Source organism: Oncorhynchus keta, chromosome 17 (genome assembly GCF_023373465.1).
Source record: "Oncorhynchus keta strain PuntledgeMale-10-30-2019 chromosome 17, Oket_V2, whole genome shotgun sequence".
In the NCBI taxonomy this organism is placed as follows: domain Eukaryota; kingdom Metazoa; phylum Chordata; class Actinopteri; order Salmoniformes; family Salmonidae; genus Oncorhynchus; species Oncorhynchus keta.
In genome coordinates this window covers 34,800,459-34,816,177 of record NC_068437.1, presented here as the reverse complement: position 1 = coordinate 34,816,177, position 15,719 = coordinate 34,800,459, and the positions used below count along the sequence as shown (strand labels likewise).

The 15,719-nt window shown below is 42.7% G+C and overlaps 1 protein-coding gene across 1 annotated transcript in view; it reads right to left on the bottom strand.

The window, feature by feature from the left end:
* LOC118382199 (leucine-rich repeat-containing protein 4C-like) overlaps positions 1–15,163 on the bottom strand; it is a 106,517-nt gene extending 91,354 nt beyond the window's left edge. Inside the window, exon 1 of the mRNA XM_052465974.1 lies at positions 13,540–15,163. The gene's annotated coding sequence lies outside the window, so the exon portion shown is untranslated. The remainder of the gene's footprint in view (positions 1–13,539) is intronic.
* Between the last annotated feature and the right edge of the window lie 556 nt (positions 15,164–15,719).

Sequence of the window (15,719 nt, the reverse complement as noted above, 5' to 3'; positions counted from 1 at the left end):
GGAGGAGGGAGGGAGGGAGGGAGGGAGGGAGGGAGGGAGGGAGGGGAAATGGCAGCCATTACATGACACTCCTTAGTGTTTTTATCACTTTAATTTGTTGAATTAGACATGTTTGTACAAACATCTGGGATTGAAGGACACTGCCTCATTGAGATATACGAAAACTAATAAATATTGATCATGAGACACCTCAGTGCAGGTAATAGACATATCTAACGAAAAGCAGGACAAAACACTGATATATAACCTCAAAGAAACCATACGAGGGACTGATCCCAGCTTTGTTTGCATTATAGCAGCAGGACCTGAGTATACAAATGCTCAAAATGGAGTCAGAGTACATGATCATATCACAGAAAACATGATCATTTCCATTATCAAATCTGATGCTATTACATACTATGAATATGGGGTGATTATATTAAGCTATGTAATCGCGTTAGTGAGTTTTCTGTAGCCTCTGATTAATCTAGATGTGAGGTAATATACGTGGGTGTTTGAGTCATCAGCGATGCAGGCTTCTCTCTCTCCCTCCCTATTTCTTTCTCTCTCTCTACTCTCTGCAAGGCCCTTTCATCTGCATAGTAATAGATGTAATAGCAATCCATGATTATGTTACAGCTTCACACCATAAAACAGAGGTTATTGTTTGCAAGGAATAAACGTAGCCTAAAATGTAACATACCATGCCTTTGATGCTAACTTATGACCCGTGGAATGGAGAATTTAGAATTTAACCTTAGATTATATAATGAGGCTCCTTGACTTTGCCCAAAGTTAAGAGGCAACAGTAAAAGAGATTCCAAACACAGTAAATCTGAAACATTTCAAACACCTGGCTGACAGTTACATTTTCAGTGCATGTGCTCGGCTCAACCACCGTTGCCCTATTTCCTCAGCCAACAGTGATGAATAATGATGTCTCCAGACAACCCATGAAAGGAGAAACTCTCTGAGGTTAATGCATACACACAGGTGATATATTATGCCTGTCCTCATACTGAGTGTTGGCTTCAGCCATCACCATTCTCCCTCTAGACTGGGCTACAGTATGCCTTTGAAAGGGACTGCAGAGGAAAGGACTGCAGCAACCAGAAAATAAAACACAATCTCTCCCCAGTAACAGGTCACCCCTCCATACCAGCATCAGGGCACCACTTCGCTCAAAGTCCTTCCATCTCAATTTAAAATCTTTCAAAACACCACATGTTGACAGGGGACACAGACAAGTCTGTGTTTGTGTCTGTATGTGCGCACGTGTGTGTGCATATGTGTGCTATGACACAGTCTTTTACAGAGCACATAGGCCCAGTCACCATGACTGATTTAGTCATTATTTCAGCTTGAAAGGTTCTGCACAGGCTCTTTGTGAGGGGAAATTGCATTAATGAACTCAAATAAGAACAATCAACTCCAGCAGTCTCCCTTTTTCTGCATTTCCAAATAACCTATTACATGCAGATTACTCCTGCTCCCATCATTAACATTTCTTCTCTCTCTCTGTTTATCCCACCATATTCTCTATTTTTCTTTTGGTCCTTTTTCGCAGTGAAGGGAAGGGATCTATAATCTCACCTTCATTAGGAGGAGGCCTGAGAGTGGGCGGGAGGAGGTGAAAGACAACACGTCACCCTCTCTCAGTCCCTTTAACCTTTTCATTTAGCAACAGAAATTAATGTGGCGACCTGGGCCACTATCACTTTCAGCAGATGCTGTCACACTGCCCTGGAGGCAAGAGGATTGGCTTCTCTGGAGACACGTGTGTCGGTGGTGTGTTGCCGTGTGTGTATGCATGCGTGTGTATGTTTTCCTTCACCCAGGCTGTCACGTCAGCACAACCTTACTTCAGGGGCTGCCACTTTCTCGATTCTGCACCTTGTACATTCATGCATGGTGTAAGGGGGAAGGAGAAAAGAGGGGGGGGGGCTAAGTCATTAAGTTGAACCTTGGCAAGACTGACAAGGTGGGTGAGGTAAGACCTGTGGTGACTGACTAACGTGGCAACTTGAATTCCAGGTCACTACTTTTAGTTGAGTTTTGGGGCGGAAGAATGAGGGGTGAGGGGCGAGAGGGAAAGGGACATCGTTGAGTCACAGCACAACAAGAATATTTCAGCTTTCCATTACCTGCTACGGGTTAGACTACTGGACCACCAATATGGGGTAGACTACTTGACCACCAATATGGAGTAGACTACTGGACCACCAATATGGAGTAGACTACTTGACCACCAATATGGAGTAGACTACTTGACCACCAATATGGAGTAGACTACTGGACCACCAATATTGAGTAGACTACTTGACCACCACTATGGAAAAGACTACTTGACCACTACTATGGAGTAGTTTACTTGACCACCACTATGGAGGAGGCTACTTGACCACCACTATGGAAAAGACTACTTGACCACCACTGCCAACCCCTAAAAGGTATGCACACGCTACAGCTGCGGTCACTTATCCAAACCTCACATGCCCCTACTCCTCCTCTGGTACAGTACAATTGGATGTAAAGGAGAGGACAGTAATAGGAGCAGTGCATGCCGGCATCCAGTGTGACAGAAGAAATGTCTCTCAGATTATTCCCTGAGATTGATGGGAGAGAGGAGCAGCCATTGATTAATCCATCGACTGAAGGAATGTAGTGCTGCGCTCCTCCGGATCTGCTGTCCTTTCCCTGGATGGCACATTCAGAGAGACAAGCTAGAGACGATGACTAATGAGCGAGCCCACTACAGCCTGTGTGTGTGTGTGTGTGTGTGTGTGTGTGTGTGTGTGTGTGTGTGTGTGTGTGTGTGTGTGTGTGTGTGTGTGTGTGTGTGTGTGTGTGTGCGTGCCTGCGTGCGTGCGTGCGTGCCTGCGTGCCTGCGTGCCTGCGTGCGTGTTTGTGTGTGTGTGCTAATGTGGGCTGTGTGTGTGCTAATGTGGGCTGTGTGTGTGCCCAGAGCACCTGTGTGTGTTTGCACACACTTGTGCGTGATGCATGAGTTTGTGCCTGCCTGGCTGCTTGCATTTCTGTGCTTGTGTGTATGTGTGCAGGATGTCTGTATGTGTCTGTCGACTTAGTTGATTTAGAAAGCCAGTGCGTTGGTCCACAGCTCACTGACGTCTTCAGTCTCCACATGATTGAAATAGTAACTCTGATCCTTAACAAGAATCTAGATCAATGTCAGGAGTGCCTGAACCCAAAATCAGAAAACTCTTTGAAGACTGGATTGATTACCTTAACTACCAAAAACCTGAATGAAAACACATTGCTGTTCCTATTTACTCTACTAGTATGGTATTGCACCGGGTCGCTAATGGTGTTAAGAGCTCCAATAAAGATCAATGCCTGTGTAGATCATTGTAGTGCTAAAGAATTAGCTTGAGCCGACAAAACAATAACAACCACAAATAAAACAAAATAGACCAAAAGGTCCACTCTTAGCTAAGCCTTTCTACAGCCAAATAATGACTCAACATCTCATCCACAAATAAACCACTTCGAAGAGAAATTAGTTGAAAAGAATGTGCATGAATAGCTCACGATCCCAACATCCTGTGTAGGACTTCTGTATGTTAGTTTGAGTGTCGGCTTCCTGCGGCTGGGGTCAAAATACATATTTCTAAGGTCAATTGTTGTGGGGTGACTCAACTACGGCTTTGGTGGTCATGAAATTTTGTCAGCCGATTATTGTCATGAAAATAACGGCCAGTCTCATGATAATTGAACGTTAATTAGCATAAACACTTTCGCATCTCCAGGCTTCCACGCATAGCCTGTAATTTGAAACAGGTCCTCCTATATGCTTAAAATAGAGTTATTTATGCAACTTTAGTTGTGATGCAAACCTTAGGCTGTTTTAATTTCTAATACATTCTATGGCTGCATGATGTGACTCTAATAATAATTAGAAAACATGTGCATGAAAGGCATGCACTGCTTTGTTTTAAAAAAAGAATAATAATCTGGAAACACTTCATCAGTCTCTCATTCACAATTTGACAAGCTTGACAATATTCTCACCCATCTGACTATTCTCAGTGTAATCTATTCTTTACATGTAGCCTACTAATATATGCATGGAATTATTTTTCATTTAGAATGGCCCACAAAAAAACATGTCATCCGTAAACTGCACTCGAATGGAGGAGGCGTTTTTAATATGCCAGGTAGTCTACAAAGGTTGTAAAGCGGATTAATATCCGTCATTTTAAGAATTGAGGAATAAATATAGCAGCATGAGAAAGCTGGGATCATCTTTTAAATAGTGCCTAGTCAAAACTCACACGTGATTGCACAATGACTGGGCTTATAAGAAAAGGTTTCACTAGGCTCTATAGGCTATGGGCTCTCTAACCCTGTTCCAGGGGTCATAGGCCTAAAGGATACACTTAGAGTTATTTGGCCACTTTAGTTGGAATGCAAATCTTATCAAAACAAATAGGCCTATACTGAGCTAGGCTACATAAAGTATGCGACGATGATTTGAAAAAGTCGCAAAAAATGCATGTGCTGTTTCTTGCCTTCCTTTACAAGTGATATTGTCACACATCAGAATATTCTCAGTGTAATCTTGTCTTTACATATCCTATACAATATACGTGTGCAAATGAGTTTTGGTTGAGAATGGGCCATTATCAGGGTTGGGTAGGTTACCTTCTAAATGTAATCAAATCAAATCAAAGTTTATTTGTCATGTGCGCCGAATACAACCTTACAGTGAAATGCTTATTGACAGGCTCTAGCCAATGGTGCGGGGAAAAAAAGTATGTGTGTGTGTGTGTGTGTGTGTGTGCGTGTGTGTGTGTGTGTAGAGTAGCAAGGCTATATACAGACAGACACCTGTTAGTCAGGCTTATTGAGGTAGTATGTACATGTAGGTATCGTTAAAGTGACTATGCATACATAATGAACAGAGAGTAGCAGAAGTGTAAAAAGAGGGGTTGGCGGGGTGGTGGGACACAATGTAGATAGCCCGGTTAGCCAATGTGCGGGAGCACTGGTTGGTCGGGCCAATTTATGTAGTATGTACATTAATGTATAGTTAAAGGGACTATGCATATAAGATAAACAGAGAGTAGCAGCAGCGTTGGTGGGGAAAAGCACACAATGCAAATAGTCCGGGAAAACATTTGGTTACCTGTTCTGGAGTCTTATGGCTTGGGGGTAAAAACTGTTGAGAAGCCTTTTGGTCCTAGACTTGGCACTCCGGTACCGCTTGCCATGCGGTAGTAGAGAGAACAGTCTATGACTGGGGTGGCTGGGGTCTTTGACTATTTTTAGGGCCTTCCTCTTCCTCTGGTGTGGAGGTCCTGGATGGCAGGCAGCTTTTCCACAGTGATGTACTTGGCGTACGGCACTTCCCTCTGAAGTGCCTTGCGGTCGGAGGCCGAGCAATTGCCGTACTAGGCAGTGATGCAACCGGTCAGGATGCCCTCTTTGTTGCAGCTGTAGAACCTTTTGAGGATCTCAGGACCTATGCCAAATCTTTTTAATTTCCTGAGGGGGGAATAGGCTTGGTCGTGCCCTCTTCACGACTGTCTTGGTGTGATTGGACAAATCTAAGTTGTTGTTTATGTGGACACCAAGGAATTTGAAGCTCTCAACCTGCTCCACTACAGCCCCGTCGATGAGAATGGGGACGTGCTCGGTGCTCCTTTTCCTGTAGTCCAAAACATCTCCTTAGTCTTGGTTACGTTGAGGTATAGGTTGTTATTCTGGCACCACCCGGCCAGGTCTCTGACCTCCTCCCTAATACCTGTCTCGTCGTTGTCGGTGATCAGGCCTACCACTGTTGTGTCGTCAGCAGACTTAATGATGGTGTTGGAGTCATGCTTGGCCATGCAGTCGTGGGTGAACAGAGAGCACAGCAGGGGACTGAGCACGCACTCCTGGGGAGCTCCAGTGTTGAGGATCAGCATGGCAGATGTGTTGCTACCTACCCTCACTACCTGGGGGCGGCCTGTCAGGAAGTCCAGGATCCAGTTGCAGAGGGAGGTGTTTTGTCCCGGGATACTTAGCTTGATGATGAGCTTTGAGGGCACTATGGTGTTGAACACTGAGCTGTAGTCAATGAACAGCATTCTCACATAGGTGTTCCTTTTGTCCAGGTGGGAAATGGCAGTGTGGAGTGCAATAGAGATTGCATCATCTGTGGTTCTGTTTGGGCGGTATGCACATTGAAGTGGGTCTAGGGTTTCTGGGATAATGGTGTAATGTGAGCCATTACCAGCCTTTCAAAGCACTTCATGGCTACAGACGTGAGTGCTACGGTTCTGTAGTCATTTAGGCAGGTTGCCTTTGTGTTCTTGGGCACAGGGACGATGGTGGTATGATTGAAGCATGTTGGTATTACAGACTCAAAGAGGGACATGTTGAAAATGTCAGTGAAGACACCTGCCAGCTGCTCAGCACATGCCCGGAGCACACGTCCTGGTAATCTGTCTGGCCCCGCAGCCTTGTGTATGTTGACCTGTTTAAAGGTCTTACTCACATCGGCTACGGAGAGCGTGATCTCACAGTCGTCCGGAACAGCTGATGCTCTCATGCATGTCTCAGTGTTGCTTGCCTTGAAGCGAGCATAGAAGTGATTTAGCTTGTCTGGTAGGCTCATGTCACTGGGCAGCTTTGCGGCTGTGCTTCCCTTTGTAGTCTGTAATAGTTTGCAAGCCCTGCCACATCCGATGAGCATCGGAGCTGGTGTAGTATGATTCAATCTTAGCAGTCTATTGACGCTTTGCCTGTTTGATGGTTCGTCGCAGGGCATAGCAGGATTTCTTGTAAGCTTCCGGGTTAGAGTCCCGCACCTTGAAAGCGGCAGCTCTACCCTTTAGCTCAGTGCGAATGTTGCCTGTCATCCATAGCTTCTGGTTGGGCTATGTACGTACAGTCACTGTGGGGACGACGTCCTCAATGCACTTGTTGATAAAGCCAGTGACTGATGTGGTGTATTCCTCAATGTCATCGGAAGAATCCCGGAACATGTTCCAGTCTGCGATAGCAAAGCAGTCCTGTAGTTTAGCATCTGCTTCATCTGACCATCTTTTTATAGACCAAGTTACTGGTATTTCCTGCTTTAATTTTTGCTTGTAATCTGGAATCAGAAGGATAGAGTTGTGGTCGGATTTACCAAATGGAGGGCGTTACAATTAATAGTTACCTGTCCAAAATTGTCATCAGTAACGTAACTTTTGGATTACCCAAATTCAGTAACGTAATCTGATTACATTCAGTTACCTTTAGATTACTTTCCCCTTAAGTGGCATTAGAAGAAGATACAAATATGTTACCAATTGAACAACATCTATTGCAGGTTAAATCAATGTTAAAGTTTACATAGCTGAAGGAATGTAGACGATGGCAGGTAAAATGGAGGTAAAATGTTATTTTATGGGTTGGTTATGTAGGCTTCTTCTAACCCATCTCTTTCTATTACATTTAATAATATGATGAAATTATATCTATACATTAATATATATAACTTATAAGTCCGAAAAAGGATGTAGCAACTAAATATTGCCCCTTTAAGTCTATCAAACGTTTACGAGTTTGAGCATGTGTCCATTAGGTCTATAGAGTTTAGTTTTTTCAGCATGAATTAGATTGAGCAATTTAAGCACCACTTTTATTTCATAGGCTGGGATCCGCACTGTGCAGCTGTTGCATTTTTCACTAGCTGTCCACTGGTTTCAAAAACAATGATTGATTGGCAGCTTAAACTTCTTGAATTCAAACATTATTGACTTCAAATACATATTTAGATTGTGATCAGCCATCCCCAACAACACCAATCAGTAAGCCACAAATAGCTAAATGAGAGAGCAACAGTGTGATTCACATTAATGCGCAATGTAGATATCAATAATAAGTGATATCCGTATCGCTGTAGACAACACCACTGCTGTCATCCTTACCTCCAAGAGTTGATTCAAGTTGGATAATCTGTAGTCTACAAAAGCTTTTCTGGCGATCCATCAAACACATTTGTGACTCATTTCAGGAAACTGTCGTTTCATATGCCTTAATAACAAACGTGTATCCCATCTGTAAATACGAATACAATTGTTAAATTACGAGCCAAGTTGGTTATGCCACAGAAAAGGACAGCAACCTTCCCACTAGCTTGTCATCATACTGGTCTCTGACTTATGGTCAGACTCGCTCAGGTGGAACAAACTTAAATTTGAGCTTTTTTTCAATGCTGATTTAAATGTCATTAAGAAAACAGAGAATTGTCAAAGATTTTTTTCACAAACATCCTTTCTGAATTTAAAAGTAATCTTCGAAGTAATCATCTAGTTTTTCAAAAGTATCTGTAATCTGATTACAATATTTTTGATAGTAACAACGTACTACAGTTATGCTTTTTTTGTAATCCCTTACATGTAACGGATTAAAGCTGATGGGATATTCCTATTTTTAATAGATGCCATTAAAACTCTGTTTTCTCACATAATTGCATAGCATAGCCTATAGAACTGTTGCGCAACATGGGTTTATGGGAACACTTATTAATTCCATGCATCAACCAGCTATGAAGAGCGGGCTCTTGCTGTGCAAGAGGTGATCCTTTTCCGCTCAAACTCTGAATGCCAGGGCTCTCATGAAGTGTTTGATTTTATTTTCGAATTCATTTGCATTGATGACAGAGTGATTAGAGGGACAATAGAGCGCTGAGTACCAGGCCATTAGCAACTGGCCGTAAGCAAGTTTGGTAGGCTACTAATGACTCCTGACTGCTGGTGTGACAATCACCATAGCAGCCATGGACTCAACCATTGCCTACATTTTTATTTTATTTTATTTTTTTACCTTTATTTAACCAGGTCAGTTCAGGGGCAGAACGACAGATTTGTACCTTGTCAGCTCGGGGGTTTGAACTCTCAACCTTCCGGTTACTAGTCCAACGCTCTAACCACTAGGCTACGCAGCACCTAGACATGGGAAGTCATCAAGGGACTGAATGTAACAAACCACCAATAATCTGAGATGATGCATCCAGTTAGAGTTTATAGTGTATATACTCACAGCACCGCAGCACTGCCTTGGTACCCCAGCCCCCCTCCTCATCTCAACCTCCCCCATGGTGTTTCTATCTGCCGGTCTGGCAGCCAACACTTACCCCAAAAGGGTTCTACCTGGAACCAAAAAGGGTTCTTCAAAGGGTCCTCGTACGGGATAGCCAAAGAACCCTTTTAAGTTCTAGATAGCAACTTTTTTCAAAGAGTGTAGAAAACACAGGACTGCCTGACTTTTTAATTTCCCTTTCACGACCAATCCAATACCCAGAGAACATTTCTACCCAGAGAAGATGAAAGATGTACGGGCGGTTCCATTATTGATAGAAGTCCCCAGCAGTCAGAGAAATGAATGCTAATGGTGTCCTAAGCTGGGGCTTTACCCAGATTAATCGGATTTAACAAATGAACATTTATTAAATGGCACAAAGCGATGGCCCTGATCTGAACAGAGTCACAGTCTGAAGAAATAAGCAACATTTCAAAGGAGGATGTGGGAAAAGGAACATGGGCATATGCTCTGTGGCTTCACGAGGGGCTGACACCTTGTCGCAATGCTACCCTTTTCTGGCTGACAAGTTCATTAATTTTTTGACAGGGCCGCTTGGCACAATTTTCATCGGATTACTGAGACCGCAACGAGGGGAGGAATTGGACATGAAACAGACGTCTGAGGAGGTGACAATGTTATCAACTGAAATCTGGCTTGATGTTAGCAGCAGCAGGACTTTTCCCTCGGTCCTCAGTACCCACACTGCACCTGCTCTGAGACCACTGCACCACTGGGGATGCCTGAGACACACTGGGGATTCTGTTGTTGTCACCAGCACATAATAAAATAAACAAACACGTAGGTACACATGACTCTAGGAGATTATGGGAAGTTGTCATTGTATCATTGACGTTTTACAGAGCATGGACCTACAACAATGATGAAGGCACTACTGTACGTGCTGAAATGTTGACCATCTTACTGCAATAGTAAAAAACAAGAACCCCCCAGCCCCAGACTGATGACTTTCTATCACCTCTATAGAAAGGAAAGCTCAGGAGGGAAGTGGACCTTTGAGAAGTGCTCTACATGCAGAAGGGATAGGCTCCTCGTAGGCATGAATCACTGCATCAGGCCACAACAAACACATGTCGTCTTTGGGATTCATAGAGTGGATTTATCATGCTAAAATCTTTGACAGGGGAAGAACATAAAATGAGCAGTCTAATTTGTCTCCCCAAGGCAACATGCTTTCTCAAATAGGGTGAAAGATGTTCACTCCCTCACTAACCTGAGGGAATAGGGGGCCACTTTAATCAGGTGACAGAAAGCTGCGATCAATTCTACAACAGTAGAATGACAACCGTAACCTCAGTTGCAACTGAAGCTATAACATTACTACTCCTATTACTTCTACTGTGATGTATTATTAATGATTGACTACTACTGTTACTACTAAATGGCATATACTTCCAACACTGAAAGGTAGGATAGATACTGCATTTGTCAATCTAAAACCAAGTCATAATATTCTCTGCTCGTTCACCAAGCCTTACTACCTGTATCGCCTAAAATGACCTTCATATATCCATGATTCAATGTAGCTGTATTATAGGAGAAGATGGTAAAAACATGATTGACAAATAATATTTGATAGTAGCTTGTATCCAGTATATACAGTGCCTAATTCCACATTTTGTTGAGTTACAGCCTGAATTCAAATTAGATACAATAGTTTATTTCTCACCAATCTACACACAATACCCCATAATCACAAAGTCAAAACATGTTTTCTAGAAATTCTGACTTTATTGAAAATGAAATACTGAAAGAAATTATTTACGTAAGTATTCACACACCTGAATCAATTAATGCATGTTAGAATCAACTTTAGTGATTAGAGTTGTGAGTCTTTCTGGGTACGTCTCTAAGAGCTTTGCACACCTGGATTGTACAATATTTGCACATTCTTCTTTTTTTTTATCAGGCTCTGTCAAGTCTTGTGTTTTAGGTTATTGTCCTGCTGAAAAGTGAATTTGCATCCCAGTGTGTTGGAAAGAACTAGGATTTTTGCTTAGCTCTATTCCATTTATTTTTATCCTAAAAATCTCCCTAGTCCTTGCCGCTGACAAGCACACACATAACATGATGCAGCCACCACCATGCTTTAAAATATGAAGAGTGGTACTCACTGATGTATTGTATTGGATTTGCTCCAAACATAAGTAAACTTCTTTGCAACATTTTTTGCAGTTTTACTTTCGTGCTTTATTGCAAACAGTATGAATGTTTTGGAATATTTTTTATTCTATCCCAGCTTCCTTCTTTTCACTCTGTCATTTATATTAGTATTGTGGAACAACTACGATGTAATATTTTTCCATCCTCAATTTTCTCCTATCACAGTCAATAAACTCTGTAACTGTTTTAAGGTCACCATTGGCCTCATAGTGAAGTCCCAGTGTGGTTTCCTTCCTCCCCGGCAACTGAGTCAGGAAGGACGCTTATAGCTTTGTAGTGACTGGGTGTATTGATACACCATCCAAAGTGTCATTAAAAACACGAATATTCAACACGTTTGAACGGATATTCAATGACTAATTTTTTTTAACCTATCTACCAATAGGTGCCCTTCTTTGCGAGACATTGGAAAACCTCCCTGGTCTTTATGGTTGAAACTGTGTTTGAAATGCACTACTCGACTGAGAGAACATACAGATAATTGTATGTGTAGGGTACAGAGTTGAGGTAGTCATTATTGCACTATTATTGCACACAGAGTGAGTCCATATTGTGTGACTTGTTGAGCAAATGTTTACTCTTGAAATGATGTAGGCTTGCCACAACAAAAGGTTGAATACTTCTTGACCCAAGACATTTCATTTTTTTTTTTTCATTTGTAAACATTTTTAAAAACATAATTCCACTTTGAGATTACAGGGTGTTGTGTTTAGGCCAGTGACACAACATCTCAATTTAATCCATTTTAAATTCAGGCTGTAAATCAACAAAATGTGGAGAAGTGCAGGGGTGTGAAAACTTTCTGAATGCACTGTGGAGTACCTATTTCATTGTTTTCAGACAAATGGGTGGTTGAAATTAAGAAAACACAATTGGTTAAATTCACATGTTAGAGAGTTGTATACTGTATAACAATTTCTTTAAGCATGCAGATATGATAAAACCTCATTTTGAATGAGTCAAATGTAATCCAACGTTCATTACTGGCTATATGCAAGGCCCTGTGTGTGCATGTTCTCTGTGGTCTTCTGTCTTGCTGTCCCTCTGCGAGATCAAAGAGACCACTGTGTGAGAAGGAGGGTTCAGGGTGTGTGTGTGTGTGTGTGTGTGTGTGTGTGTGTGTGTGTGTGTGTGTGTGTGTGTGTGTGTGTGTGTGTGTGTGTGTGTGTGTGTGTGTGTGTGTGTGTGTGTTTCCATGTGCTCCTAGTGCCAAGAATGAATGGGTGAGATGGATGAATGAATGAATGGAGAACCAATCCGTTTCAACCTATACACCATATCCCATACCACGGCACACTACATCAGTGCATGGTGATCAATTATCATAACTGGAATATAACCAAAACACCATTGCTTCATGTATGTGTGCTATACACCACACATTATGCTTCGTTCGTTTCTAGCCATCAGAGTTTCTAGCCTACGTTCGTTTCTAGACATCATGACGAGCGAAGCTTGTCATTTCAGCACCACGTTCATGAGAGACAGCTCCCTCAATACCAGTAGTGAGCTAACAGCAATGCCTCTGCATTAAAACAGACACTACCCTCCATGGATAGGTGGAAATGAAAGTGCATTAGCTACAGCCCTATAGTGTTCTTGCAAACATCATTCTCAAAGACATGGCAGTGCTCATATGTTAGGCTTTCCACCGGGCGCATGCGAGGAGCCTTAGTAACATAACAGTGTGAAGTCAATTGCACAGCAATGTGCTCTACAAATAGCTATTGGTGAGCCTACTGTGCATATTATAATCAGCATAACATATTAGATATTCTGAATGTTATTTGGCCTTTGGTAGGTGCTGAAATCCAACGGTCCGAATAGAGCAAATGGGATGCAACAGACTGCATCACCACTACTCAACAAAACAGAGTCAACCATCCTCTCCACACATTTTGATCAGTTTGGGCTATTTGTGGTATCAGCATCAGCCTCATGATAAAATAAAATGTGTATAGGTTAGTCGAATAAAGGCTGAATCGACAAGCATTTCCTAGAGCGTTCCAACACATACGCACGCACGCACGCGAACACACACACACCGAATGGTCCATTCATCACATCACACAATATATGCTTTTTTTGTCAGATTAAGTCGGATGAAGCTTTTTGTTTAGTCTATATCGTAATATAACACGACAAAAGTGAGATAGAGCAGCAAAGGAACGCGGATTTTAAATAGCCTACCTCTACCAGATTACCAATATGCTTTAGCTAAAACCGTAATTCAATGTGGGCAAGGTTTTAGTGGCATTTAGAAATCAATTCTACTAAACAAAATTAGCACATATAACTTACTTGTCACCAAAGATGCTGATGTTAGCAGGATAGCTGATTCAAACAACGACAGTTGGCTCTTCAGCTCCTTCCCCTCGAAAACTGCATCGAAAATACATCCGCAATTCTCAAGCAATTTGGCAGACTCCGTGGTGATACTTTCACACACCTTATCCGGTCCCCAGATTGCAAACGATGTAGAATTTAATCCACCAATGAATACCAATCAATCGGTTGAGATTTAGGACTTGCACATTGATAATAGAGACAAATTATCCATCACCATAATCATATTTTTCAAGAAGCAAATAACACGGAGGCACTGTTGAAACTAATGGTTCGATGCAGAGCGATATCCCGCTGTGAGGTTAACAAGGCACAATTATATCTATGTCGCTGTCCGCTACCATTTGGTGAATCAGGAGAAATCCGAGCTCTTCCCAGATCCAGCCCTTATATTTTTATTTTCAATAAAAAACAAACCAACCTCTTCAGAGACAGACCACTAAAGACACCGTCTCACGCAGCCGTGGACCCCCAGATTGATAACATCCTCAAACCTCATCATAATCTACGGCTGGATATCATCGACATACATATTGAGCAAAAATAAAGAGGTTGATAGTTGTCTTCCCGCTGTCACGCTTTTCGCTGGAACTTTTCTCACGCTTCCCCTTGCCACTCTGCAGCCCCACTGGAATCTGATTAGATTTCAACGCACAACCCAGTGCGGATTTCAAGATTCTTACTAATCTTTTCCTCCGTATTGAATGTCGTTGGTCGGGGTCCCGGAGTTGATGTAGCCTATGAATTCTTCGGTGGATTGGACGAAGAATGATACAGTCGTCAGGTTTATCTTTGTCTTCTGATAGATTATTCCATCGATGTTCATAGGCGTCAGTCAGTATGTTTGATGTAAACACCTGCGGCGAGTCAGGTGGAAAATCCAGCAGGTTGTATAGCCTATAAATGCATTAAAGCCTTGTTTACAGGGTTAACAACGAAATCCCCTTCCTTGGTCTCTGACTCTCAAATCTAAGGCAAATTTTATGAGTATGTTTCATAGGATGAACTAATATAACGCTATATATTAGGCCTATTATAGTTCCAAAGGTTTCGTGTCCCGAAGTCTCATTGCGTCTCGAGAGCCGTTTGTTCACCAAGCTGCTCCTGTCAGTTTTCCCCCACAGCAATCATAGCCTCCTCTCTCTGCTCTCTTGCTCTATACGTATGTCAGACAGGACTCTCCAGTACCAACAATCCACTGATATCTCACAAGAGGGAACGAATATCCACCTAGTGATGATCCTCCGTGCGCGCTCTTCGCCAACTCTAATTGCGCATTGGCATGATGGCCAATAGCTCTGACCACAATTTATCAGGCTAATAATTAGTTTACATCCAACAATCTACAGCTTATACATGCAATGCATTTGTGCACTCTCACATAGATCATATGATACCATGCATGTGCAAGTTCGAAGGTCTAGACAATAGATAGTGGACAGTGTGGGGAAGTAGTTTCTCCTCTGTTGCAGCGTGCCGATAGCCTCACACCCAGAACGCACTGGCTTCCTCCCTCACTCAAAACAAGACCATTTGTATATCGCCAGTCAGTGCAGAAGAAATACTCCCTCTAGACTGGCTGAACACCTCTCCTTTGACGCACATTCACGTGTTGCGTCTGCCTTGTTGTGGGTCCCTCTATAATTTCTCCACGTACCCTTTCTCACTGTTGATGGGTGAAATACAATTATCCAATTTCCTGCCATCATCTACCCGCTGATTGGTCAATTGCATTATCACTTGATATCATGAGGAACGATGCGTCTGGGGGTAATATGGATGCGCGTGTGTTTGCCCCCGTGCGTGCACGACTTAAGAATGTGTGTGTGAGTTAGAGAGAGAGAGAGAGAGAGAGAGAGAGAGAGAGAGAGAGAGAGAGAGAGAGAGAGAGAGAGAGAGAGAGAGAGAGAGAGAGAGAGAGTGGGGAGGCTTGTTTCTCAGTGGCTCCCTGCACCAGATGGGACACGACTGCCACCTACCGACCCCCGACCCCCCCCCTCTATGACACCATCAGAGCCACAGGCTTCTGGAGCAGCCGGTCAGAACACGGTGCTTTTCTCATCAACTTACGTTTCACAACGGGTCCATTTTCTTATGGCCTATGCTGTGCATTATGCACACAGACACTCAAGATC